General features: G+C 53.5%; 1 protein-coding gene across 1 annotated transcript in view; it reads left to right on the top strand.

The window, feature by feature from the left end:
* Positions 1–8,936: 8,936 nt before the first annotated feature.
* CDC42SE1 (CDC42 small effector 1) overlaps positions 8,937–24,254 on the top strand; it is a 54,919-nt gene continuing 39,601 nt past the window's right edge. The window contains exon 1 of the mRNA XM_073323415.2: positions 8,937–9,108. The gene's annotated coding sequence lies outside the window, so the exon portion shown is untranslated. The remainder of the gene's footprint in view (positions 9,109–24,254) is intronic.

Genomic DNA, 24,254 nt, shown 5'->3' with positions numbered 1-24,254 from the left:
CCTGCCTTGTTGAGCCAGACATGCTAGTTTGCTACAAACACAGACCCTGGTCTGAATCACATCCCCCAAAAGCTGCAGGCTTAACTGAAAACAGCTTAAGAATTGCTTCTGTCTCTAGCACCCAGATACCCAGTTCCCAATGGGATCCAAACCCCAAATAAATCCATTTGACTCTGTATAAAGCTTATACACAGTAAACTCATAAATTGTTCTCCCTCTATAACACTGATAGAGAGATATGCACAGCTGTTTTCTCCCCCAGGAAGTAATTACTTGCTCTGGGTTAATTAATAAGTAAAAAGTGATTTTATTAAATAGTAGGATTTAAGTGGTTCCAAGTAATAACAGACAGAATGAAGTAAGTTACCAAGCAAAATAAAATAAAACATGCAAGTCTAAGCGTAATACATTGGGAAACTAAATTCAGGTAAATCTCACCCTCAGAGATGTTCCAATAAGCTTCCTTGACAGACTAGATTCCTTCCTTGTCTGGGTCCAGCAATCACTCACCCCCCGCCCCCCGTAGTTACTGTCCTTCGTTCCAGTTTCTTTCAGGCATCTCTTTGGGGTGGAGAGGCTATCATTTTGAGCCAGCTGAAGACCAAATGGAGGGGTTTCCAGGGCCTTTTATATTCTCTCTTGTGCAACACCACAGCCACAAGATGGGGTCTCTAGCTACCTGGGCAAGACCCATGTCTATGAATGATTCAGCTTTTTGCAGGCCGACGCCATTGTTTATATATTAGTCTGAATGGTCCCAGGAAAGCTCAGATGTGGATTGGCGTCTCCCAAAGTCCATTGTTAGTTAAGTACTCCCAATTACTTGAATAACCCTTTCACACTATGTTGACCAAATTGGTCTTATGTGCTTCCTATAGCAAACACTTCAAATACAAGTATAGAGCCAGCGCTCATAACTTCAGATATAAAAATGATACATGCATACAGACAGAGTGAATATATTCAGTAGATAATAACCTTTGCAAAGATATGTTACATGGCATATCTAGCATAAAACATATTCCAGTTATGTCAAATTTACGCTCATAAGCATATTTCTATAAAGCATTTTAGGGTGCAACGTCACACTCTCCTATAGTGCTTTTCATCCATCGGTCTCAAAGCTCTTCACACAGGAGGGCAGTATCATTACCCCCATTTTACAAAAGGGAAAACTGAGGCACGGGGTCACTTACCCAAAGCCCCCCACTAAGCAGCGGCAGAGCCAAGAACAGAATCCCAGGCCCCGAGGCCGCACTGCCTCCTTGCTTTGGGGTCACTTGGCACTGGTATCAAGCACTGTGCCAGGCACAGAGCAGAGGAGACACAGGGCAGGCCAGCTGTGGTGAGGCTCAGGTACCTAAATACCTCCAAGGAGCTGGGCCCCTGTGCTTGGGGCATAAGCTAAAGCGGCCTGTCTGTTCATTGGGGCTGGCTCCGAGGATCAGTGAGCTGTAACCCTTCCACTCCTTCCTGTGCCACATGTACTCCCTGATGAGGAATCCAAATTCAACTTAGAGAGAGGCAACGTAGTGTAGTAGCTAGAAAACCGAACATAGATTCAGGAGACCTTGGGTCTCTTCCCAACTCTACCACAGACCTGCTGGGTAACCCTGGGTCAGTCACTTCCCCACTCTGTACCTCAGTTTCCCCTCCCACTCTTTGTCTATTTAGACTGGAGGCTCTTTGGGGCAGGGACTGTCTCTTGCTCAGTGTCCGTGCAGTAGCCTGCCTGCCGAGTCTTGTGTGGAGCCGCTAAGTGCTCCCATCAGAACTTTTCTATTTCAGTGCCATGATTTTTGTCCCAGTTCCAGCTGACCTGGCAGCGGTGTGGATTGGGCTGGAAAGTGCCCATGGTGAAGCTAAGATAAAGAAATGCTGGATCTGATTCCCTATCCCAGGTGTGTCTGCCCTGCAACCTGAGGGTACAGCTCAGGTACAGGTCCCCACACTATCTTGGCTAAAAATGGCAATGCAAATGTGGTGGGGTGGCTCTCAGCATGGTCAATGCAAGCAGGCCGGGGTGCTGCGTACCATCTCACCACCACTTGTCTACACTGCTATATTTAGCCATGCCACTGCGGATGAAGCTAGCTCTGGGGTGCCTACCTGAGTAGCAGTCACAGCATAGATTGTAGTATGGACCTAGCCTCAGTTTCTCCATTTTGACCCCAGCAGGACTCCACTGAAATTAGGCTTGCCAGGTGTCCAGTTTTTGACCGGAAAGTTTGGTCAAAAAGGGAACCTGGCAGCGTCCAGTCAGCATAGCTGACCGGACGCTAAAAGTCCAGTTGGCCACAGTAACCAGCCTCTGCCACTGGCAGGCGGGAAGAGCAGCAGCTGCTTCTGGAGCCACATGGAGGAGCTGCTCTCAGCTGAAGCCTGACAAGAGAGCATTGGCTGGCTTGCAAGAGAGAGGTGCCACCACCCAGGGGAGGGAATCCTGTCCGCCCCCCCCGCACCCTTCTGCCCCGCGGTGCTCCGATTGCCCTGGCCCCTCCCCACCTCCTTGCTCCGGGGACCGATCCCTGCCGTGTACCACTGTGCCCCAGCCTCCCTCCACCCTGTGGTGCCCCAGTTGGGCAGGCTCCGCATCAACTCCTCCCAGCCTGGCTCTGCAGGCAGGAGGTGAGTGCTGGGAGAGGGGGGAGCGGGGAGAGGAGTGAGCAGGGCGTGGGGCCTGGGGGGGAAGAGGCAGGGCAGGGGGCGGGAGAAGGGTGTTCGTCTTTCAGCAGTTAGAAAGTTGGCAACCCTAATTGAAATCTGTGGAATTACATCAGTGTAAAACCAGAATTACCTCGTGGGGAGAACACGATGCTCTTTTCCATACAAATCTTTGGAGTTGGCCTTTCTTTGAGGGGGGGGGGGGACAGTGAGAACTTCCTATTCTCCTGAGCACTGGGGGAAACCTGAGACACTTGAAAGATTTTCATTTTCCTAAGGCCAGTAATGAATATATGGATATATATAGAGAGAGATTTTAAAAGGCCAAGGTGTGGCTGGGGGATAATTTGTCACAGGTTACAGCACAAACGCTCCTGGGCAGGGCCAGGGAGGGAGAAGGAGGGCAGGGGAGGGAGAATTGATAGAAATTTATCAGTTGAAATGTTTTTTCCGACAAAAAAACACTTTTCCATCAACACAGAAATTTCCACCAGACACGTCCGTTTTGGATGAAATGTTTCAGGTTCTCATTAAAAAACCCACCTCCTTTTGTCTGACAGTTTTTAAGTTGGGGAGGTTTTCAGTTTTTCAACAAACCCTGAAAATCTTTGGATTCTCTCCCCGCCCCCCAATGAAAACTATTCTGTTGAATTTCTTTTCCCCAGAAACAAACCCAAAAGCCGTTTCCCAGCCAGCCCTAACCGAGGGCTTGGTGAGCAGAGAGCTGGATAGTGGGATCCGGTGCCGCTATGGGCACTTCCCTCTGTTTCATCCTCATCCCTATGAGACTGTGGAGGAGTTTCTCAAGGCATATTGGGCTGCATTAGTAGGAGCGTTGCCAGCAGATGGAGGGAAGTGGTTATTCCCCTCTATTCGGCACTGGTGAGGCCACAGCTGGAGTACTGCGTCCAGATTTGGGCCCCCCACTACAGAAAGGATGTGGACAAATTGGAGAAAGTTCAGCGGAGGGCAACGAAAATGAGTAGGGGGCTGGGGCACATGATTTATGAGGAGAGGCTGCGGGAACTGGGCTTGTTTAGTCTGCAGAAGAGAAGAGTGAGGGGGGATTTGATAGCAGCCTTCAACTACCTGAAGGGGGCTTCCAAAGAGGACGGAGCTCGTCCAGTCTCAGTGGTGGCAGATGACAGAACAAGGAGTAATGGTCTCAAGTTGCAGTGGGGAAGAGCGAGGTTGGATATTAGGAGAAACTCTTTCACTAGGAGGGTGGTGAAGCACTGGAATGTGTTTCCTCAGGGGGCCGGGGGGGGGGTGGTGGAATCTCCATCCTTAGAGGTTTTTAAGGCCCGGCTTGACAGCCCTGGCTGGGATGTTTTAGTTGGGTTTGGTCCTGCTTTGAGCAGGAGGTTGGTCTAGATGACCTCCTGAAGTCTCTTCCAATCCTAATCTTCTATGATTCTGTGAAGAGCCATCCCTGGAGACCCTGACAGTGAGCCTGGGCGCAGCGCGAAGGCAAGGCCCTAGGGAGCGATCCTGTACTGCCCAGGAGGGTGGGCGAGACAGCACCTGTCCTAGGTTATCCCAGCTCTGATTTCTGTGGAGGGGGTGATGTCACTTGCTGCAGAGGATGTAGATGAGGGAGATTCCATGGTTTGTTCTCTCTGGAGCGACAGCCTGGCACAATAAAGGGATCCAGCCCCCACAGATTTATGGGGAGCTACTACAGGCCGTCCTCTCCATTCCCCCCTCACTGACCCCCACTCCTGAATCTCCTACACTGCTGCTCCCATAGGAGGACTGCAGCCTGTGGAGTCTGTGCCTTTAACTCACCTTGAGAAAATAAATCCAGTGGGGGAGGGCGAGAGGGAGACGAGGCCAAGAAAGAAAGTTTGCAGCGCATTATGGAAGCTGAACCCAGGGCTGCTCTATAATTCATTCCCAAAAAGCATTTTGCCATTGAAAAATTAATTAAATTAACGAGGAGTGGAAGCTGAGCTTCCAGGTCGGAAAAAAAAAACAGAGGGGGAGATTGCTGTGAGGCCTGCCCAGTGATGTCTTGTAGGCCCACTTAGCACCATCCTTACACAAGTGCGGAGCGATAGCCCGCAGTTCCCAGGAAGCCAGAGGATCCGTACCAGCCCCTGGGCTGTGAACACACTCTGAGCACAACCTGGGGGTGCAAGCGCGGCTCTGAAAGGCTCAGGACAGTTCCTGGTGTAACGGTTACATTGCCACAAAGTTCCATTCATTGAGCAAGGCTGGGTTTCTCACGCCCAGGGACAGCGGGTGCCCAAGGTCTGCAGCTGTCCAAAGAGCCAATGATACGTTCTGCTTTGCAACATGCCGACTAAGCTGCCAAGGCCCAAACGGGGGGATGCCGTGTAGGAGACAGAGCCTCGAGATTATTCATGCAGGAAACCTGAAATGCCCTGGCATTCCTTCCCTGGGGTCAAGCAGGGCTTGTCTCCAGGGGGAACTGAGCTAGAGCAGTATGATGATAGCATCACAATGCGGTAGAGGTGCCAGCCTGTTCTCCCAGCACAAAAACTGTCACCTTCCATCAGGGCATCTCTGGCATCTTCAAACACAAAACTCACAAAGTAACACAAAGCAGGCTGTGGGCACCCACAGACCTTTTCCATCCCCTCACCCACCTTCCTTCCTGTAGCTCTCCTCCTCAATAGAGCTGCTTGCTGGCTTGTATACTCACTTGATCAGTCCCAGCTGCCAGGTCAATCTGAGGCTGGGCCCAACTCTCCTGAAAAGGCCAGCAACCCTGTGACACAAGCCCTCGGCCCTGATCCTCAGACTTGCAGCTCCGAACGTCAGCTGAAATCAATGGAAGTTAGGAACCTAAGTAACTTTGCAGAGCTGGGCCTGAAGGTCTCTTTAACCGCAGCTTCAGGACCAGGCATTGGTGACACGAATCATTTTCAGCTGTAAAAGTGAGGCTGTTTGCATGGGCCATAGGGGACTTTGGCCCAGATCCTCAAAGGCGTTTAGGCACCTCATTCCCATTGACTTGACGATCTGTGTTTGGAACTAAACCGAGAGCCATCTGGACGTGAGGGATGTGTGAGACCTGCTGTGCCTTGCAAAAAGCCAGGCTCCGATTCCCCTGCCCCATCACTGCCACAGGGATAGTGACAAAACAAATGATAGGTTTCAGAGTAACAGCCATGTTAGTCTGTATTTGCAAAAAGAAAAGGAGGACTTGTGGCACCTTAGAGACTAACCAATTTATTTGAGCATAAGCTTTCGTGAGCTACAGCTCATTTCAAGTGAGCTGTAGCTCACGAAAGCTCATGCTCAAATAAATTGGTTAGTCTCTAAGGTGCCACAAGTCCTCCTTTTCTTGAAACAAATGATGTTTTACTCACATGATACAAAACAATTCCTTGCCGCTGGGCGAGTTGAGCCTCACCGGCAGTAGTGAGGAGCACCACGAATTGCATGCAGAAATCAGCGGGCACTTCTGAAAATCCTGGCCTCACCGTCTCACAGTCTGGTCCACACGCCCCTCTCTCTACTGGGCAGAGCTAATGAGCGGCAGCCGCAGCAGGAATTCAGACCTGCTGTGTCCAGGAGTTTATGTTTGGTTTTAACCGTGTGACTGAAGCCACCCTACAATAATAAATCTCGGTGCAGGCCCCAGGAGGAAACCCCAGCTGGGTTGTTATTACAACCAGCATGAACGAAAACCAGTGGGCCAGATCTTCCGCAGGGGGAAATCATTGTAGCTCCTTTGCAATGGAGTGGAGAAACGTTCTGTTACACCAGCTGAGGATCTGGCTCAGTACTTTTAAATTCCACAAGGTGCTTGGACAGGGTCCCTTTGAAACAAGTGGGTCTGTTCTCCCTCGATGCCCCCTTACGGGGGTTCTTGTCCTACAAGGCATCGGCTGTGCCCTACCCGGAAGACTGACACTCATGCCACACCCCCTTCTCACCACAGCCACTTTCTTCTCCAATCTGGGCTCTTTGATGCCTCATGCTGGCTTGGCACATGGGTCTGCCTCCGTCACCCTGACTCTCCCATCTCGTGGAGCTTGTGCATGGTTTCCCTTTGTCTCCTTTTGCAAAACACCTTTTCCCCATTTGATGAGCAAGGATGGGTGGGTTGGTTGGTTTGAGCAGCCTTGTCCACCCAGGATGGGGGGGGGTCATTAATTCACACTGAGTTTTTGAGCACTGGCATGATCATGAAAAATCCCAAAGTGTTCTAGCCTCCTTGTAAATCAAGTGCCATCTGGCCCGATCCCTAGCTAGTTCTTAAGGAGACCTGGCTGGATAATAACAGTGCTAAGTGATGGGCATTAGACGCTATGCAATAATTGCATACACACAGCCAAGTCTTTTCTGATTCATGACAGACCAGTGGCCCAGATCCACAGAGGGGCCCAACCTTCAGTTCAACGGGAGAGAGGCACACAATGTTCACCGTGCTTTGCTTCACCGCTGGGCTCTCTGCATTCTGGGACATCTCTCGCTGTGCATTGTGGGTCACAAAGCAAAAGGGTCTGGAATCCTGGGGGTCAAACTCTGCAATTCCCATGGTTCCTCTCCCACCATCCCCTGATTCATCTCTTGTGGGCCAGCCAGCACCATTTCAGGAAGGAAAAGAATGGTGCTGGAACAATTTTACAGGGGGGGTGCCGAGAGACATTGAGACCTATATAGGATGAAAATCACTTCAAGCCAGGCGTTCAGCAGCACCTATAGGCAGCCCCACGGATCTCCACAGCACAGGCACAGGATGCATAGTGACCATGCAAGCTCCATCCTAGCAAGCCCACGTTTGGAATCAGAGGCAAGTTTAATCTCAGCTGGGAACTGAACTCAGATCTCCAGAGGCGCTATCCTGTCTCTTAACTACAGCCCCTGTCTGTGCCTCAGTTTCCCCAGCTGTAAAATGAGGATAATGCTACTGATAGCCTTTATAAAGTGCTTTGAGATCTGCTAATGAAGAGCTAGGGATGGTGCTGATGCTGATTTACGCCAGTGCAATAAGAATAATAGGGCTTTATGCTCATTTTGCACTGGTACGAATGACTCTATGAGGTGCAAGACAAAATCAGGCCCAGAAAAATCACAACAATATTTCTGTCCATATTAAACCAGATTTATTTTTACACCCATTTTGCAGATGGGGAAACTGAGGTGCAGAAAAGTTCAGCCACATGCCAAATGCAAGTGGCATGACACGGGCTATGTCTACACTGCAGGGGGAAGCATGCCTTCCCGGCTGAGTAGACGGACATGCTGGCCCTGCTCAAGCTAGCGTGCTAAAAACAGCCAAGTGGACATTGCAGCACAGCTCACCACCAGAGCACATGCCCGGCCGACCCTGTGTCGGCCACCTCCCAAGCCACAACACCTACACCACGATTTATAGCATGCTAACTCCAGCAGAGTGAGCGTGTGTCTCTCGACCAGGACAGAGAGGCCTGTTCGCAGCTGTAGTGTAGACATGAGTCTTGTTCCCGCTTGACTCTTCCAGGCCATGCATCACTGATGATCGCCTCACCCTATAGACACATTAAAGAATTTATCCTCAGAACTGAACTGTGAAATAGATGAAGGCCTGCTCTTTCCAACAATTACAGGTACACTTAACTTCCCTCAAGCGAGCAGACCATTAATTAAGCACCTGCATAAGTGTTCATAGAGCCTGTCTCCCACTGGGGGAAACTGAGGCAGTGACCTGTCTAAGAACACTCAGCTATGGAACCCTGTACCCTAAACCCAAGTCCCCTTTCCCTGCCTCTGCCTGGGCATGTCCCCATGACACCTCTGCAGCTGCTGCCAACCACTTCTCCTGGGAAATACCTCTCCCCTCATTTGCAAACCATGGCTTTTTATTCTGGGCAACTGGCGTCAATCGCCCAAGTTCACTTCAAGGAAATGAGGCCAATGGGGGTAGGGGAGAGACTTTTATTTTGAGCCAGGCACCTAAAATCAGCTTTAAAAAAAAAAAACCCCCAAAAGCCAACAACTCTCCGGGCCTGATAGAATCATAGACTATCAGGGTTGGAAGGGACCTCAGGAGGTCACCTAGTCCAACCCCCTGCTCAAAGCAGGACCGATCCCCAATGAAATCATCCCAGCCAGGGCTTTAAACTGGCTAGATCCAGTGTGTTCCTCTCATCTGGCCAGGAGCTCGGACAGCTGAGAGTTAATGTGGCCAGCACGAAGGGAAAAGCGGCCGGGCTGTTCTGACATCCTTTCCAGGCTTGTGCAATGCCTGCCGGTGGCCAGGGTCGGTGCTGCGCCTCCGGAGAGCGCCTATTTAAGAACCAGTGTGTTGAAACCCGAGCATTTCCTTGCTCCTCTCTAGCCAAACCACACCTCGGGCAAGGGTTGAAGTTCCCAAGGAAAGTTTCCTCCTCCTTAGCGGGTACAGAGAGCCGAGCCGAGCCGAGCCGGGCCGGGGTGGAAAGCCCTGGAGAAAGCACCGCTGGGATCGAGCTGCGAGGGGGGGGGAAGGTAAGGAGATGACTTGATTTTTTTTTTTTATTTCAATAGACTCTACGCCCTGGTTAATTTCACCCTGGTTAATTTCACGCTGTGTCCTGGCAGCGGCAGCCCCGTGCGTGGGAGACAAGGCACAAGGCGGCGGGGGGTGTTTAGTGGCTCAGACAAGGGGCTTCTTCGCCTTCGCTAAGGCAACAGCCTGGCTTGATCCCTTTCCCCAGGGGTGGGGAAGGAGAGAGTGTTTGAAAGCAACATGGCTCTGCCACGCTTCGCTCAGTTCACAGGCAGTTCTCCCCCCTCCCGCCTGTTACTTTCTCTGAAGTGAAACCCGATTGCACCTTCAGGAGCTCTTACAAAAAATTCCAGAGTCTGGCTTGAAAGCGTCCCATTGATTCAGAGTCGAACCGGGACTTGTGGGAAAGCCCCCCGCCCTTTCCTGTAACTGTGTGTGGGGGGGTGTTTTTAAGCAGGTAGGTGAAATGCTTTTCCAGGGCTTAAAATATTGAAAACCTGCAACGGGAAGGGGGGCGGGGGGGATGGGGCCGGAAGTTTCCTCTCTTTTCATACATGTGTTTGAATTTAAGCCGGAGAGGCCGGGAGTTCAAATAACTCTGTCTCCTCTCCCAGTGAATAATGGGGCAGGGTGACGAGGAGCAAAGAACTGCAGGCTCTGACTTGCAAACCCCTGAGCGACTGGCTGGCAGGGTGGAGGGCCTGGTGGTGTAGCGTGTCTCCTTTGCTGATGAAAGGGGAAGGTTTAACCCTTTCTCCTCGAGCCAGCCCTTACTCCTGGAGAGAGTGAGGGGTTCGCAGGGTCGTGCCCTGGCTCTGGGCGGCGTGTTCCTGATGGTGAAACTGGTGACTTCGATCCGAACGGGTAGGGGACGGGGACTGCACCTTTCCCTCTCACCTTGGTGTGCCTTTGGGTCTTTGCTGGTTATGCAGCAATTGGCCCTGTTATGAGAACATGGAGCTGGAGCAGTTTGTTCCCCCCAATAGTGTGACCCTGACATGAGGTCAGGCTCAAGCCCAGGACCTCTGTGGCAGGGGCCGAAATGTCAATAATGTCAAGCCTTCTGGGGAACCTTCCTGCCCCAGTGATCCCTTTGCTGTGCTGATTCAGTGGTGAGTAAGAAACCGGAGACCCACTGAGACCGCATCAGAGCCCTGATTATATCTAGACAATTGCTTCACGTGGAACCCCCCACAGAGTCCAGGACAGTGGGGCACTCCGGCCCTGGCAGGATCCCACGCCTGTGACGTGCTGCCTGCCGCTGCAGGATTTCTCAACATGAAAGCGGCCAGACTGGGGGCTGCAAGAGTGTGTGTGTGTGTGTGTGTGTGTGTGTGGCTGTGGCTGTGGCTGTGGCTGTGGCTGTGGCTGTCTGGCCTGCTAAGCTGAGAACCGGATGGTTCCCTTGCCATCCAAAGGGCTTTAGGAACAAGTGGGCCCAGTCATGCTGTCTGTGGAAGCAAGATTGGGTCCCCAGAACCTTTTCTTGTGAGCAAAGCATGGTTTGCAAATCCCCCACGGGGGAAACCTACCGCCCCAGCCCCCATCTCAGCAGAAGCTGTGCCCGATTCTGGCCTCGTTCGGTGGGGATGCACTGCTGGTAACGAGGACAGAATCTAGCCCGTGGGAAGAGTCAGACCTGTCCAGTCTCCGTCCCTTGGAGGGAAAACTCCCTTAGTGTGGATTAATTGTAAAGCCTTTGCTTTTCTTAAACAGTCTCTCTTGTGATGAAGGATTGACTGATTTTTTGGTGTGTTTGAATGAGACGCTTGAGATCATGGGAACAGTTCCCCAGGGGTCGTGGTGGGTTCTCCATCATCACTGGCGATTTTGAAATCCTAAAAGATTACAGTTGGAAGGGACCTCAGGAGGTCACCTAGTCCAACCCCCTGCTCAAAGCAGGACCAACACCAGCTAAATCATCCCAGCCAGGGCTTTGTCAAGCCAGGCCTTAAGAACTTCTAAGGAAGGAGATTCTACCACCTCCCTAGGTAACCCATTCCAGTGCTTCACCACCCTCCTAGTGAAATAGTTTTTCCTAATATCCAACCTAGACCTCTTCAAGCCGCCTCTTCTGAAAGAGATGCTCTAGCTGAAACAGGAATGATTTTGCATAGGTTCTCTGGACTGTGCTTTGCAGGAGATGAGATGAGGTGATCACCGTGCGTCCTATCTGATTTTACAATTGTGGATCTATGAAGAAACTCCTCTGGTCAGCATGGTTACAGCCCTGCAGAATAAACACCGTGACTCACTGCCTTTGGGCATGTTTGAGACTCTCACAGCCTCCCAAGGACTTAACGGGGAAATTAAACTGTGTTGCATTTTTCAGGAGCAGGGTTTAATTTTGCTACCCCTGTGTGGCCTGTTGGGCACCCATTGTTCCACACAGTAGCAAAGAAGGATCTTGATTAAATGCCCAACATCTCTTGTTGCCTCTGCTGTTCCCAGCAGGAGAAGCGCTGAAATGCTACGCAAAAGGCTCGTTCTCACAGTATTCTTGGCTGGGGATGGATGCGTGTTTGAAATCTTGCCATCCCTAGCCTGGTTTTTCAGACCCACATGGGTGCAGCTTCAGTTCTCAGCTGTGGTTATGCAAAGCTCCAATGTCAAAGGGCTAGATCCGCAGCTGGGGTAAAGCCGCGTCGGTAGAGCAAGGTCGATTTATCCCAGCTGGGCTAAAGAGGATAGGCAGGTATCTGAGCCGAACTTGGTCCTTCAGTACTTAGCTGAATATCTTATGGTTGGCCCATCTCTTTAAAAGCCAGGGCTAGATCCCTGACTGGAATAAACCCTCATTGCTCCGTTGACTTTAGTGAGGCAAAATTAATTTACACCAGCTGAGGATTTGGCTCATTGGCTTCTGGAGAGAGAGGCCACATGTGTTTGCTTTAGCGGTGAGCCCAGACCTAGCCGTGGGATCCAGGCACCACTTGACTTTTAAGGGCACCTGGGTATGAATTTCCTATCTGGCTGTGATCACTATGGTGAACTAAGCCAAAACAGATAATCCAATCACCCCTGATTTGGGACAAGTTTGCCTCCATTGTGGTACTAAATAATATTTGATTTGTGTTCCCATAGTACCTAGGAGCCCTGGTCACGGATCAGGACCCCCTGGTGCCGGGGCAGTACAAATACAGAACAAAAAGATGGTCTCTGGGCTCCCCTTGTGCTCGGCGCTGCACAGAGAGAGAGAGAGTCCTTACCCTGAAGAGTGCCTGGTCTAAATAGACGAAGGACGGGAGGGGAAACGGTTGCAGAGGGTATGTTCACACCACAATCAAAGATCCGCAGCCCAGCAGCGGCTGGCTCGGGTCCGCTGGCTCAGGGGGCCAATAATTGCAGTGTAGATGCTCAGGTTGAGCTCTGAGACCCTGTGAGGGGGAGTTTGTCAGAAACCAGGCTCCTGCCCAAGCCCAAATGTCTCCACTGCCGTTTTTGGCCCCGCAGCCTGAGCCGACTCGGGCCCCAAGGCTTGGTGCCGCGGGTTTTTCATTGCGGTGGAGACGTGCCCAGAGAGCTTTGTACTGGATAATGATAGGGCAGTGGAGCAGCCCGATCGCAGAACCCAGATCTCTTGAGTCCCAAAGCCATTAGGCCAGGATTATAAAGCCCAAAAAAGGGGCATGAAGGGGAATGATTGACCCGGAGCAGAGGTGACCTGAATATGACCACAAGGCCTGCATGCAGCTGGCTGGCTTTCTTGTGAAGGGTGCTTAGACTCTGAGGCGATCAGGGGAAAGGGTGGCGCGTCCCATCTCATCGTCTTTCCTGCCAGCGGCACGGGGACGTCCCAGGTGTGGCTCACCGCCAGGCCGTGCTGCTGGAATGCTGCTGCCCCGGAGTAGCCACTCAAAACTGGACTAATGCACAAGGCATCAAGGCCGGGAGGGCTCGCTCTGATGCTGAGGGCAGAAAAGAGGCCCAGCTCTGCTCAGCACTTAGTCTGGGGCCAAAGCGTGGGATGGTGACGGGTCAGAGGGAGCCCGACCGGAAGCGGTACTGCCTGGCTAGTCCAATGCGCCCCGCAGAGGGTTAATGGAATTTAGCCGAGCTCTGCAAATGCCAGCGGCTGGGCCAGGGCACAATGAGCCTTTGGCAGGCTGAGGAATGCTCTGTCTTTGGGGCTGAGCAGATTTTCCGCTCGCAAGAGCGGGCCAGGGAGGGGGGGAAATCTTCTCTGTGGACTGTTGATTTCTTCTCATTCAGCAGTTGCTGGAGGAACAGTCTCAGTCATTTAGCAGAGCGGGTGGGGAGCACCATGGGTGGGTTTCAGAGAAGCATTTGCACCCCCTTCTCCCAGGCTGTGGGGGATCCGGGGACGACAGACAGCATTGCAGTAGGAAGCCTCAGTCAATGGTCCAGCCCCCATTGTGCTAGGCACTGTACAGAGACCAAGCAAAGAGACAGTCCCTGCAAACTCAACATGGATTATCTGGGTGTACTTTGCTGGACGTGACATCTGTCTCCATGCTGCCTGACACAGCACAGACCCCAGAGGCCCGATTCTCTTTCACCCCTGCGTCAACCAGGGGTGACTCCAGTGATGTGAGATCCGAATCAGGCTCCCAAAGAGGAAGATGAGGTGCAAAGAAAATACACACAAAGCTGGAACACACACTAATGCGTGACAAACGGGGGGGCTGGCTCCTCGGCTGGTGGAAATCAGCATCGCTCTATCACGAGATACAGCAAAGAGCAGAGCTGTGCTGATTTCCACCAGCTGAGGATCCGGTCCAGGAAAGCTAAAGCCCTTGGTAATGGGCAACCTCATTCTCCTCCATTGTAGCCTCTGATCTCGCCCTGAACGCAGGGTGAGCCGGGCCCTGCTGCCGCAGCTCAGATGTCCCCTCAGAACTCCTGCCGCTGCTACCCGTGGTTCAGAATCGCCTCCCGTGCGTCTCAAACCCTCCCATGTGTCTCACTGCAGCTAACCCCCTCTCTGCTCCTTCTGCCCTTCAGCAGAGCTTTCTCCTCTGCACCTGCTGCCCTGTATCCTGCTTTGCTCCCATCCCCTGCTCGCTTCCCTCTTTGCCCTCTTCTTTATCCCTTTCCACCATCCCTCTGCTGTGGGAGCAAGGACCTTCTGCTTCGCAGCACCTGCTGTTTGGAGCAGCCCCAGTCTCTCTCCACCTCCGATTCCCTAGCGGATGTGAATCCGTGTTCCTCCATTGACGTCAGCAGAGTGGCCCTGATTTGCACCAGCTGGGGGTCTGGCCCGGCGGAGCTGAATCGTGAATTGTGTTGGCGGTTTGGAGCCGGCGTTTCCAAGGCAGATGGAATTTGTGAGCATCCTTGTCAGCGGCCGCCCAGTTGAAGAGTTCCCTGGGTCTGAGCGTAGCCGCGGCCCTGCCGGGGGGGGGAAACAGAGCAGCCATTTGTGATGGGGCTGGCCGGGTCCATGTGGCAGCTCCGTGCACAGACTGGTCGCCCCGGGGGCAGGCGGCTGGCACGCAGCTACGTTCTAAACCAGTTTGTGTGTTTCGGGGGGGAAGGGGGATATTTTTTTTTCTTTCTATTCATTTTTGTTCTGGTTCCGTGACCAACTAACATAAAAACTGCTTCTGCGGATGCCTCTCTTCCCCTCCCCCTCTCACCCACTCACGCTGGGAGCCGAGCAGAGGGGTCTGCCCGTGGTGACTTCCTGGCACGTAGGAATTTTGGGCTACGAGGTTTGGCCCGGGGCTGTGGCTGGGCGGCTTCTCGATCAGTTCAGCGGCTGTACAGCAGGGTTAGCTGGGTGGAGTTGCTCCCCAGTAGGGTAGCCTCTGTGAGCGGTTCTGCAGGGGGTGGAAGAACCGTTCACCTCCTTCATGGCTCTTTGTCCTTTGAGAGGTGCCTCCCCATCAGCCCAGCGCTGAGGACCCTGGCGTTGCAAACCGAGCTTGCTCTTACCGCTGTGGATCATCCCATGGGCCATGGCACATCTCTTGCTGCTATGCCAGTGGGGTGGAAATCGACATGGTCTAGTGACCACGGGACAGGACTCCTGGGTTCTGCTGCTGACTAGTGATGCGCCCTGTGGTGCCTCAGTTTCCCTCTCTGTAAAGTGGAGAGGTGAAAATCACTCCTCCACTGTGGGTTTGAAGTGCAGGTCGAAGGCGCTACAGAAGTTCACGGTATTATTGTCTGTCTTGTCACATGTCTCCTCTTCCACCTCCTCCTTATCTGGTCTGTAGACCACCTGGAACAGGGACCCCATGTCTCAGTGAAACCACAGAACATCTCCTTTTCCCCTCCTCCCCGCCAGCTGATCTAGGTACAGAGGAGACGCTTGCGATTTTTCACTAGGCTGCGGTAGTGAAAGCAGGGAACTAAATTTATACTGGCCCCGGAAAGAGAAGGCTGGGCTGGGGTCGGGGGAGGTGAACAGAGGCTATAAATATCTACACAGAACAATACGGATAGGAATTGCTCAGTCTCCGATGAGATGAGGGGGGAACAAGGAGGAATGGCCTGGAGCTAAAGTGGGAGGCCTCGTCTGGATAGCTCTTTGTGCAGCGGAGATCCGGTGGGGGGCCAAAGCTTGGAGTTCCTGGACTAGTATGTCTGGGGGAAGAGTCCTTTCAGCCCTGCCATGTGGCTTTGCTTCTCCTGCCTTTCCCCTGGGCCTGACAGCCTGAGTTTGTTGACCTTCAGGATGGTGTTGCAGAGGCAATGTTGCCTAGTGGTTAGGCTTGGGGGGTGGTCTCAGGAGTCCTGGGTTCTGTTCCTGGCTCTGACCTGCTGTGTGACCTAGCCACTACCCCTCTCTGTGCCTCAGTTTCCCCTCCCATCCTTTAGCTGACTGGTCTATTTAGACTGTAAGCTCTTTGGGGCAGGGACAGTCCCTGCCCCAATGTGCAGTGCCTGGCCCAGATCAGGGCTGGCGTTTCTCGGGCTACTGTCATAAATCAATGTGTTGTTGCCAGGCCCGTCTAGCTCCATGCCGAGACCCAAGTCTGTGTTACACACACAGCCGTGTTGTCGGGGATGGAGTAGCTATGTGGCTGTGCTTTCTGCCGATGCCAGGCAGCGTTCCGGTTTGTAGTGTGGATCTGGTCGTGCTGCAGGTCCAGTCTGCACAACGAGCCTGGATTACTACAACAGCCATGAGCGCTACAGTAGGGTGAGCTGAAGAGAGTGAATCGATCCAAATTCTCTGCCTTAGTCCCACCTGGAAGGAAAATTAGGACTAAGGGTTTGTCTACATGGGGAAATTAATTTGGATTAAGGAGGGGTGTAAATTTAAAGAGGATTAACTATGCCACATTAAACCCCTGTATGAACACCCTCAAAAATTAAGAGTGGCCTTAATTCAGTTGATCTTAATTCACTTCCAAAATGAATTCAACTAAACTGCATTAAGACAGCTTTAATTCTGAATCACAGCATCTGCAGAGGGACCGAATGTGATATTTAACTAATCCGCTTCAAATTCCCACCTTCAGTTAATTAGGGTTAACTTTCCTGAATGTCCCTGTGTAAACAAGCCCTTATTCCAGAACAAAGTGCGTCCACACAGGGAGTTAATCAGGAATAAATCCATGTGTAGACAAGCCCTAAATTAGTATGAAACTAACATGCCTGGTGCACGTTTGAATCTCGCGAACAGAGACTCTCACCAGTGAGCACCAAACCCCCACAGACGCTAGTCCAGGAGGCCACTTGAAGTATCCCTGGCACACGGATCTAGTAGCCCAGCTGTCTTGGCACAGTTGGCCCCAGGGCAGTCACACCCATTGGCACTGCCCTCACCCACCTCCTGCTGTTCGTGTCGGACCAGCCCTGCAGTTGCTAGACGACAGCAGCGGCTAAATAAAATAGTGCATTGCGCAAGTCGAGGGCATGCTTGCTGCGCCACACCCCGCCCTGCCCCTGTTCTCTACTCGCCGGGCTGCCCGATGGGATGGCACCAGGGTTACTGGGTCAGTGGGTTGGGCTCGCATCAGGCTTCGCATTCGGCAGCGCTGGGCTGTAGGGAAAGGCCCTGGAATGAGTGCATGGCATGGGCTCTTTTCCTTTTTTTTGAAGCGATGCTGGCAGGCTGGGGTCTGGGGGTTTGGACTCGGGCCCGCGTAATGCAGCGGAGACTCAGGTTGGGATCCAGGGTTCAACAATTCCTAACCTGGGGTTACAGATGAGTGTAGACGTTCAAACCCAGGGGCTGCTAACTCGGGTTCTACTCACCTTGGGCTTGCATTGCAGTGTAGACAGACGCTGAGTGGCCATGCCAAACTCACACTTGGCCCAGGGCAGATATGCGGTGTAGGAAGGAGCCATTTAATTATTGACCCTGGGCCTAGTTCTCCTCTGCCTTTCTCTGGTGTGAACTGGGAGTCAGCAGAGGACCAGCCCAGATCAGAATGCACCTCTTCTCCCCGCCCCCCCCAGTTGCACATGGGGCAGGATTGGCACCAGGGTGCGGGGGAGGCAGGATTCTGCAGAGTCATGCGGGTGGTCAGTCTCGCTGGTCGGTGTCTTTCCCCTTTTTGGTTTGTGAATGGAGAACTGGGGCGAAATCCTGAACCGCTGACAAAGGAGCATGAGTCACAGCGGCCCTGGCTGGGTATCTGACCCCCCAGCCTGGGGATGTGCGTGGAAGGGAGGGAGGCGGTTCCCTCAGACACGCTCTGCTGCAACTGACCCCCCGCACTGCAGCGGGCCCAGACCACCCAATCCGCTGGGCCACTTCAGAGTTGGATCCAGGGCCCTGTCTCCTCTCACCTACAGGGCTCTAATGCCATCGCAGGCCGCAGAGTTACGCCCCACTGACCCCAGCGGGAACAAGAGGCAAATCAGGCCCCGAGCTGGTTTTTTACCCGTGGGCCGTGCACCCTGTTGCTTGCAAAGTGAATTCAATGCTGGCAAAAGGGGGTGAGCAGGCAAACTGTGATGCAGACGTTCCTGGTTAGGCAGGGAGACGGGGTAACAGAGTCTAAGGGCCGCTCTAGCCTGTTCTGGTCTCCATGCTCCACGGAGCACGTGTCCCAAACTCTCCGATGCAGGTCAGTATCCTCGCCGCTTTGCAGGGAAAGGGTCTGCTGGGAAGCCAGCAGCAGAGCCAGGGACCGAACCCCAGAGGCCTGATTCCCACTGCCCTGCTCTGACCACTCAGCACCCTAAGCCCAGATCTGCAGGACCCGGGCTTGTGGTGTCCATGCTGCTCTGCGCAGACCTTCTGATGGGGGCTGTGGATTGAGCCGCATCCACGCGACAGAGGGATTGGACCCAAGTCACAGCACGACTCTGGTGCTGACCCACCCCCTCAGCAGGGCCTAGGACCCAAATCCTGAGTGCTGACCCGAGACAGGCTGGTTTGTTGGTGGACAGAAGCAGGGGCCTTAGGCTCAGACCTGAATCAGAGACCAGGCTTAGCGTGCAGTGTAGACAGACCCAAAGTGACACTCCCCTCCCAGGGCCAGGGGTCAAGACTCCTCTTTGTGTGCTCTAACCACTAGACCCTACTCCCCTCCCAGAGCCAGGGATAAAACCCAGGAGTCCTGGCGCCGAAGCCCCCGCTCTAACGCACTGGGTTGCAACCAGAGGCCAGTGCGAACGTCTTCGTATTGACCCCCTTCCTGCAAAACAGACTAGCTGGGCCCAGTGCATTCTGCCAGGACATTGAATTGCATCTGAATTAGTGACATTCTGCACATAATGTTACAGAGCCAGACTCTGCCAGCACCAATGCGCTGATGTCAAGGGAGAGAATTTGGCCCCTTTCTGAACCATCAGTGCCTGGCATTCAATGGAGTCAAACAGCCCCAGGCCTGATCCTGCTCTCAGTGGGGTAAATTGGGAGCCACTCCACTGAAACAGACAGATTTATACCGGCACCAAAGCTGCACAGATGGGAGAGGAATAGGCCCAGCAGGTAGAATTCCCAGCAGTGACATGTCCCCCGGCCTTTCCCCGAGTGCTATATAACCCCCCAGCCAGCCTGCTCTGGTCCACGAGCTAGGATCTCGCTGCACAGTCTCTTTTCCCCTCTGCTACCTAACCCCTGGGTGCTGATCCCTTTGGCCAGCTGAAATAGCAGCCGGGTTTACACCCGGGTAAGTGAAAGGAGAAATGAGCCCCATGAGTCTAGGCTCAAGGGACCTGAGTCATCGGCTCTCCTCCTTCTCCTCCCCGCCGCCCACAGTGTTCCTTCAAGGAAATGGCGCTCAGCCAGGGCGCCTCTCTGCTCCGCTGTTGTGCCAGGATAGCCTCTGTCTGTGGGCCGACGTGGGTGGGGACGGGGTACTCTGAGCGTGGAGCAGGGGCTGGGGTCTGGGGCAGATGGGGGGAGGAGGGGTCAGTTGGCCAGAGTTCTCGGTGTGGGGCTTACAACGAGCATCTGGGCCAAATCCAGAGCTCCCCTGGCATGCGCAGGGCGACTCGGGCCAGTCTGACTCTCCCCGAGGGCTGGGGGCGGACGGGGTTGGAGAAAGGGGGGCAGCCAATGCAAGTCTTCCATTAAGGCAAGTCCCTGTGGCCGTGTATGCCCCTGGCCGGAGGCAAGCGGGCTGCGGAGCGAGGCCTTGGCATGTGGATCGCTCTATCCCAGTCCCTCTGGGCGGGCCAAGGTACCCTCCGGGCCCCCAGTGGGAGCTGCCTATCCTCCCACTTCACTCCCTAGTGCTTGGAGCCGTGGAGAAGGCACAGTTCTGCCTTTCCCCCACCTGCCCCAGACCAGGTGTCAAGCCATGTGCTCGAAGCCCGGCCTCGAACCAGGAGCCAGCTCTAGGATTGTTGTGTGAGGTGGGATCCCAAAGCTGTTGGCTAGATACCACAAGAAAGGGCACAAAGGGAGAGAGAAGTCAGCCCAACACGTGGTGGAAGTGTTGTCCAGTGGCTAGAACACTGGATTGGGAAGCAGAAGAGTGGTCAGAGAGGCAGGATGGCCCAGGGACTCTGCCACAGACTCCCTCCGTGATCTTGGGCAAGTCACTCAGTCTCTCTGTGCCTCGGTTTCCCCAATGGGGATAGTAGCCTTGCCCTGCCTTACATGAGAATAAATATATTGCAGACTGTGAGGCGCTCAGTACTACGGTGAGGGGGTTCCAGAGACCGCATCAGAGGTGGGGCTAGAACTGTCTTAGGTAACTCCCTTCCCCCTCTGTGCCTCAGTTTCCCCTCCTACCCCGCGTCTCTTCAGCCTGTGAGCTCTTTGGGGCAGGGACTGTCTCTCGCTGTGTCTGGGCAGCACCCGGCCCAGTGGAGCCTTGATGTCAGTTGGGACCTCTCAGCACTACTGTAATACTTCGCAGATGGGTGGGTTGGGTCTGGTTTTGGATGGATCCAGTGGCTCTTCCCCGAGGCCTGGTGTGGAGATTCCCATGCGCACCTGGAGCTGGGAACCTCCGACGTGACTGAGGTGGGGTGGGCAGCAGGTTGGAGCAATTTTCCTGTTCTCCCCCTCGTCCCTGTCCCGCCTTCATAGCACCAGAGAGACGGGCCCTGGCAGGGACGTTCCCTGCTCTGGCAAGTGGTGGATTCCTCCCTGCTCCAGGTGGAAGATTCATCCGAGCCGAGCAGGTCGGGGCAGGACGGGCAATTCCGATCAGGCCCGGCCCAAGGCGCGTTCCTGTGCGGCAGCCATGGCCGCGGGTTCCAGCCTGCACTCAGGCAGGTCGGGGCCGGCCGTCGGCGCCAGCTGATGGGAAGGAAAAGAGATTGTAGGGGGATTTTCTCTGCACAGACAAGCAAAGCCGGCTGGGTTAGTGCAGGGTCTGCCTGGAAAAGCGATTAACAGACACATGCTCACTCCTGCCCATCTGCCCCCCCCCCCATTTCCAGCAATGCACCTCTGGACCGCCCCTGCTCCCATCTGCACCCCACACCTCCCCCTGCTTCCACTGACATCTTCAATTCATTCAAATTAAGGCCACTGTAATTCTGAACGGGAGGATCCACACAGGGGTTTCATGCAGTTTAACGAATCCACTCTTTAAATTCACATCTTTTAGTTAATTCAGTTTAATGTTCCTGAGTGTGACTATGTAGCCCAGGCCTAATTCAGAATAAGGGGCTCTTACTCTAGAATAAAAGTGTCCACAGTTATGCCAGAGTAGCTATTCCACTTTAATTCAGATTAAGGCAGGGTGTGAATTCAGTGCCCCTGTGTAGACAAAGCCGTACGCTCATGTGGCACTCTGCCTCCCAACGCACTGCTCTTCGTGCCCCAATACCACAGTGATGGCTGCATTACAAGTGCCGTGGCTGAAAGCACCCTGCTAATGTGCGTGTCCCTTTCCTGCCTCCCCCACTCCTGTTTAGCATGCCCAGTGGGAAGTTTAGCCTTGTGGGCACCTGCAGGGAAGCAGGCTCCTGGTGGATGGTGCCTGTCCAGGCATGCGGCTGTTGGCCCATCAGGGAGGCGGGGTGGGCGCTCTGCGGGGCCTGTCGGGGAGCCACTGGATGGAAACCAACCTCCCCGACAGCACCATGGGGCCTGGCCCCATCAGCATCATCTCTGGCCTGGGCAGCAGGTTGCTCCTGAGCTGGGTCTGCAGTGACAGAGGTGGCAGCAGGTCCATCTGGTACTTTTCTGGTGTCTCATCCCCCACAACCCCTGTCAGAGCCAGGCAACTCCTTGGAACGACTGTTGTTTCAGGCCTTGGCACAGGGCCCAACTCCCAGATAAAGCCTCTGGCCGCCGGATTCCTTGAGCGCCTGGCACTTGCGTGCCTATAAACAGCCACGCGTCTCCCTCTGATAGGGGCCCTGGCTGGTCAAAGGATCTGTGCTAGGGGCTGATAAACTTTTAAGAGTTCTTTGGACGTGTTCTCCCCTGGCCTCTGGATCCTTGATGCTCTGCAGGTTGCGAGTTGGTGGGCCCTATTTTACTGGCTCCTGGTGCCATGTGAACGTATCAGGAGTGTGTTTGTTCCCAAGTCCGAGGCGAGCGTGAGGTTCCCAGCTTTGTGGAGTTTGCGTGCAAGCATCTCCCTCCGTGTGTGCATTGCAGCCTGGGAGTGTCGGTACATGTGGATGCTTGTGTTTGCACACGCATGTCTGCAGGCACGTCTGTCTGTGCACACATGCCCATGTTGGCATGCCTTGACACGGATGTTCTGGGTGCTTGTGCAAACCAAGTGGGCTTCATGCATGTGCAGGTCATGTCTATTAACATGTCTATGTATGTAATGGCTCTTTGGCACAGTAGCATGGCCCAGTGCTTGGGGCACTAGCCCAGAACTTGGGAGACCTGGGTGCCTGCCCTCCCACAGACTCCTTGTGTCACTTAGCTGCTCTGTGCCTCAGTTTCCCATCTGTACAAAAAGGAAAATAGCCCTGCCTTGCCTCACAGGGTTGTAAGGATAAATATGGGGAGTATATAAGTACATAAGACATACGTGCGTGTCTACATATGTCCGGGTCTGACCCAAACAAGCAGCTCTGGCTGTTGGCCTGGTCTGACAGGGTCCTGCTCCCATGTGGCCCCTTCTCTGACAGCCCAGAATGCCCCATGTGTGGACTCTTCTCTCCTCTGAGCGTGGCAAAGGCCTGGTGGCGTTGTTCCTTCTCTTCCCTCGTGCCCCAGCAGCATCACTAGCCTAGGGGCGAAGAGACTGGAGCGTCCCTTCCCAAGGCTCCAACCTTGAGCTTTATCGGCCGTTTAGGGCATGGTTAAGACTCTTCCCCAAGTGGCCTACACTGAACGTACGTTAATGAGATGGCAGATGAACAAGATTGCTCCTGTCTTGCCCTCGTTAGCAACGCGAGTTCCCCACTTGCCCACCCCCTTCAAGCAGCACCCCACGGAAGCTCTGGGGCCATCCCTGCGATCAGACAAGACATTTGGAGGGAGTGGAAGAGGCATGTCAGCCAAGCGGATGCGGGGCAATGCTGGGCCGGCCACCCGTGCTGGGGGAGGGGCTGCCCACGTCTCTTGCTGCCCTTTTATCAGCGCTAAACAAGTCACCCCAAAGCTCCCTTGTGCCGAATGGGGAACTGCGGCTGGGTGTGGCGATGAAGTGAGCCTTTGTGCTGTCCGGCGTGTCGTGTGTCAGGGGCTGCACATCAGATCAGCCTGGTGTCCTGCCTTCTCCTGTACTGGGTCGCACTAGGGCACCCCTCTACCTATAGGATGCTGTCCTTGGCGAGGGTGGGCAGGGGTTCTCCCTGAATACAGGGATCTGTCTGGGAGGATCTTCTAACGCTTTCCCGTGCCATAAAGGATCCCCCTAAACCCTCTCGGAGCCTCTCTAAAAGTGACCAATTTTCTTCCAGCCCAACCCATTTGTGTCTAGCGACTCTAGGCCTTTGGCCTGTGCCCATCACTGCAGTATCTGGGCATCAGCTCGTTTGGGGGCAGGGAAAGTCTTTGGCTACGAAGCCCTTTTGCTTTGCCAATTCCAGCAAAAATGGGGCCCATCAATTCCCCACTGGCTGCAGCTCTATCAGGGTCTAGCAAAGGCAGGTGGTGCAGTGCAGATGGGGCTCGGGTGTCTCGCCAGGCTCAGAACTAGACCTAAAACATGTTCTTTCAAAAATACCTGCTCTAGCTCAAGCAGGAATTGTTTTGGGGCAGTCCCATGGCTTGTGTTATACACCAGGTCAGATGAGTCGGCCACAGTGGTCCATTCTGGCCAGAGATTCTGTGGATAATGGATTGTTTTTCCACTTTTCTGGCCGAACCTCAAACACACTCACAGTTTTGGGGTGCTTGAAATTTGAATTCAAGTTTCAGTTTTGTGTTCAAGGCTTTTAAAGCCTTTTTTTGGAATAAAATTGAGATCAAATTTGAAAGGAAAAGTTTTTCAGAAACAAAACATATTTTGATTTTTTTTTTTCTCTGAAATTTTTTTTTTTTTTTTTAACCAAAATGATTTGGTGATTTGGACACACATTTGTCGACCCAAATCTCCCCTCCCCTCACTCCAAAAAAAAAAAAAGTTTCTACTGGAAAACTTCTCCCACTTCTACTCAGAAGATGTCTCAATGCTTTTGTGTGTATGCCCGTGTCTTGGCAGACAGCATCTCCTGAGGCTACCAAGTAGGAATCCCCCCAGGCGGAGCCAGGTTGCTCTCAGCCTGGCATTCAGACTGAGACGATTGTCAGCGCGGGCACAGCTGCACCCAGGGCCGCCTATGGGCACAACGTGGGCAGAGCTGGCTGGATGTTTGGCTGCAGGGTGGGGACCGTGGTGGGCAGATGGGGAGATCTCCATGT

Source organism: Lepidochelys kempii, chromosome 24, assembly GCF_965140285.1.
Source record: "Lepidochelys kempii isolate rLepKem1 chromosome 24, rLepKem1.hap1, whole genome shotgun sequence".
Lineage (NCBI taxonomy): Eukaryota > Metazoa > Chordata > Testudines > Cheloniidae > Lepidochelys > Lepidochelys kempii.
This window is presented reverse-complemented; position numbering and strand designations above follow the sequence as displayed.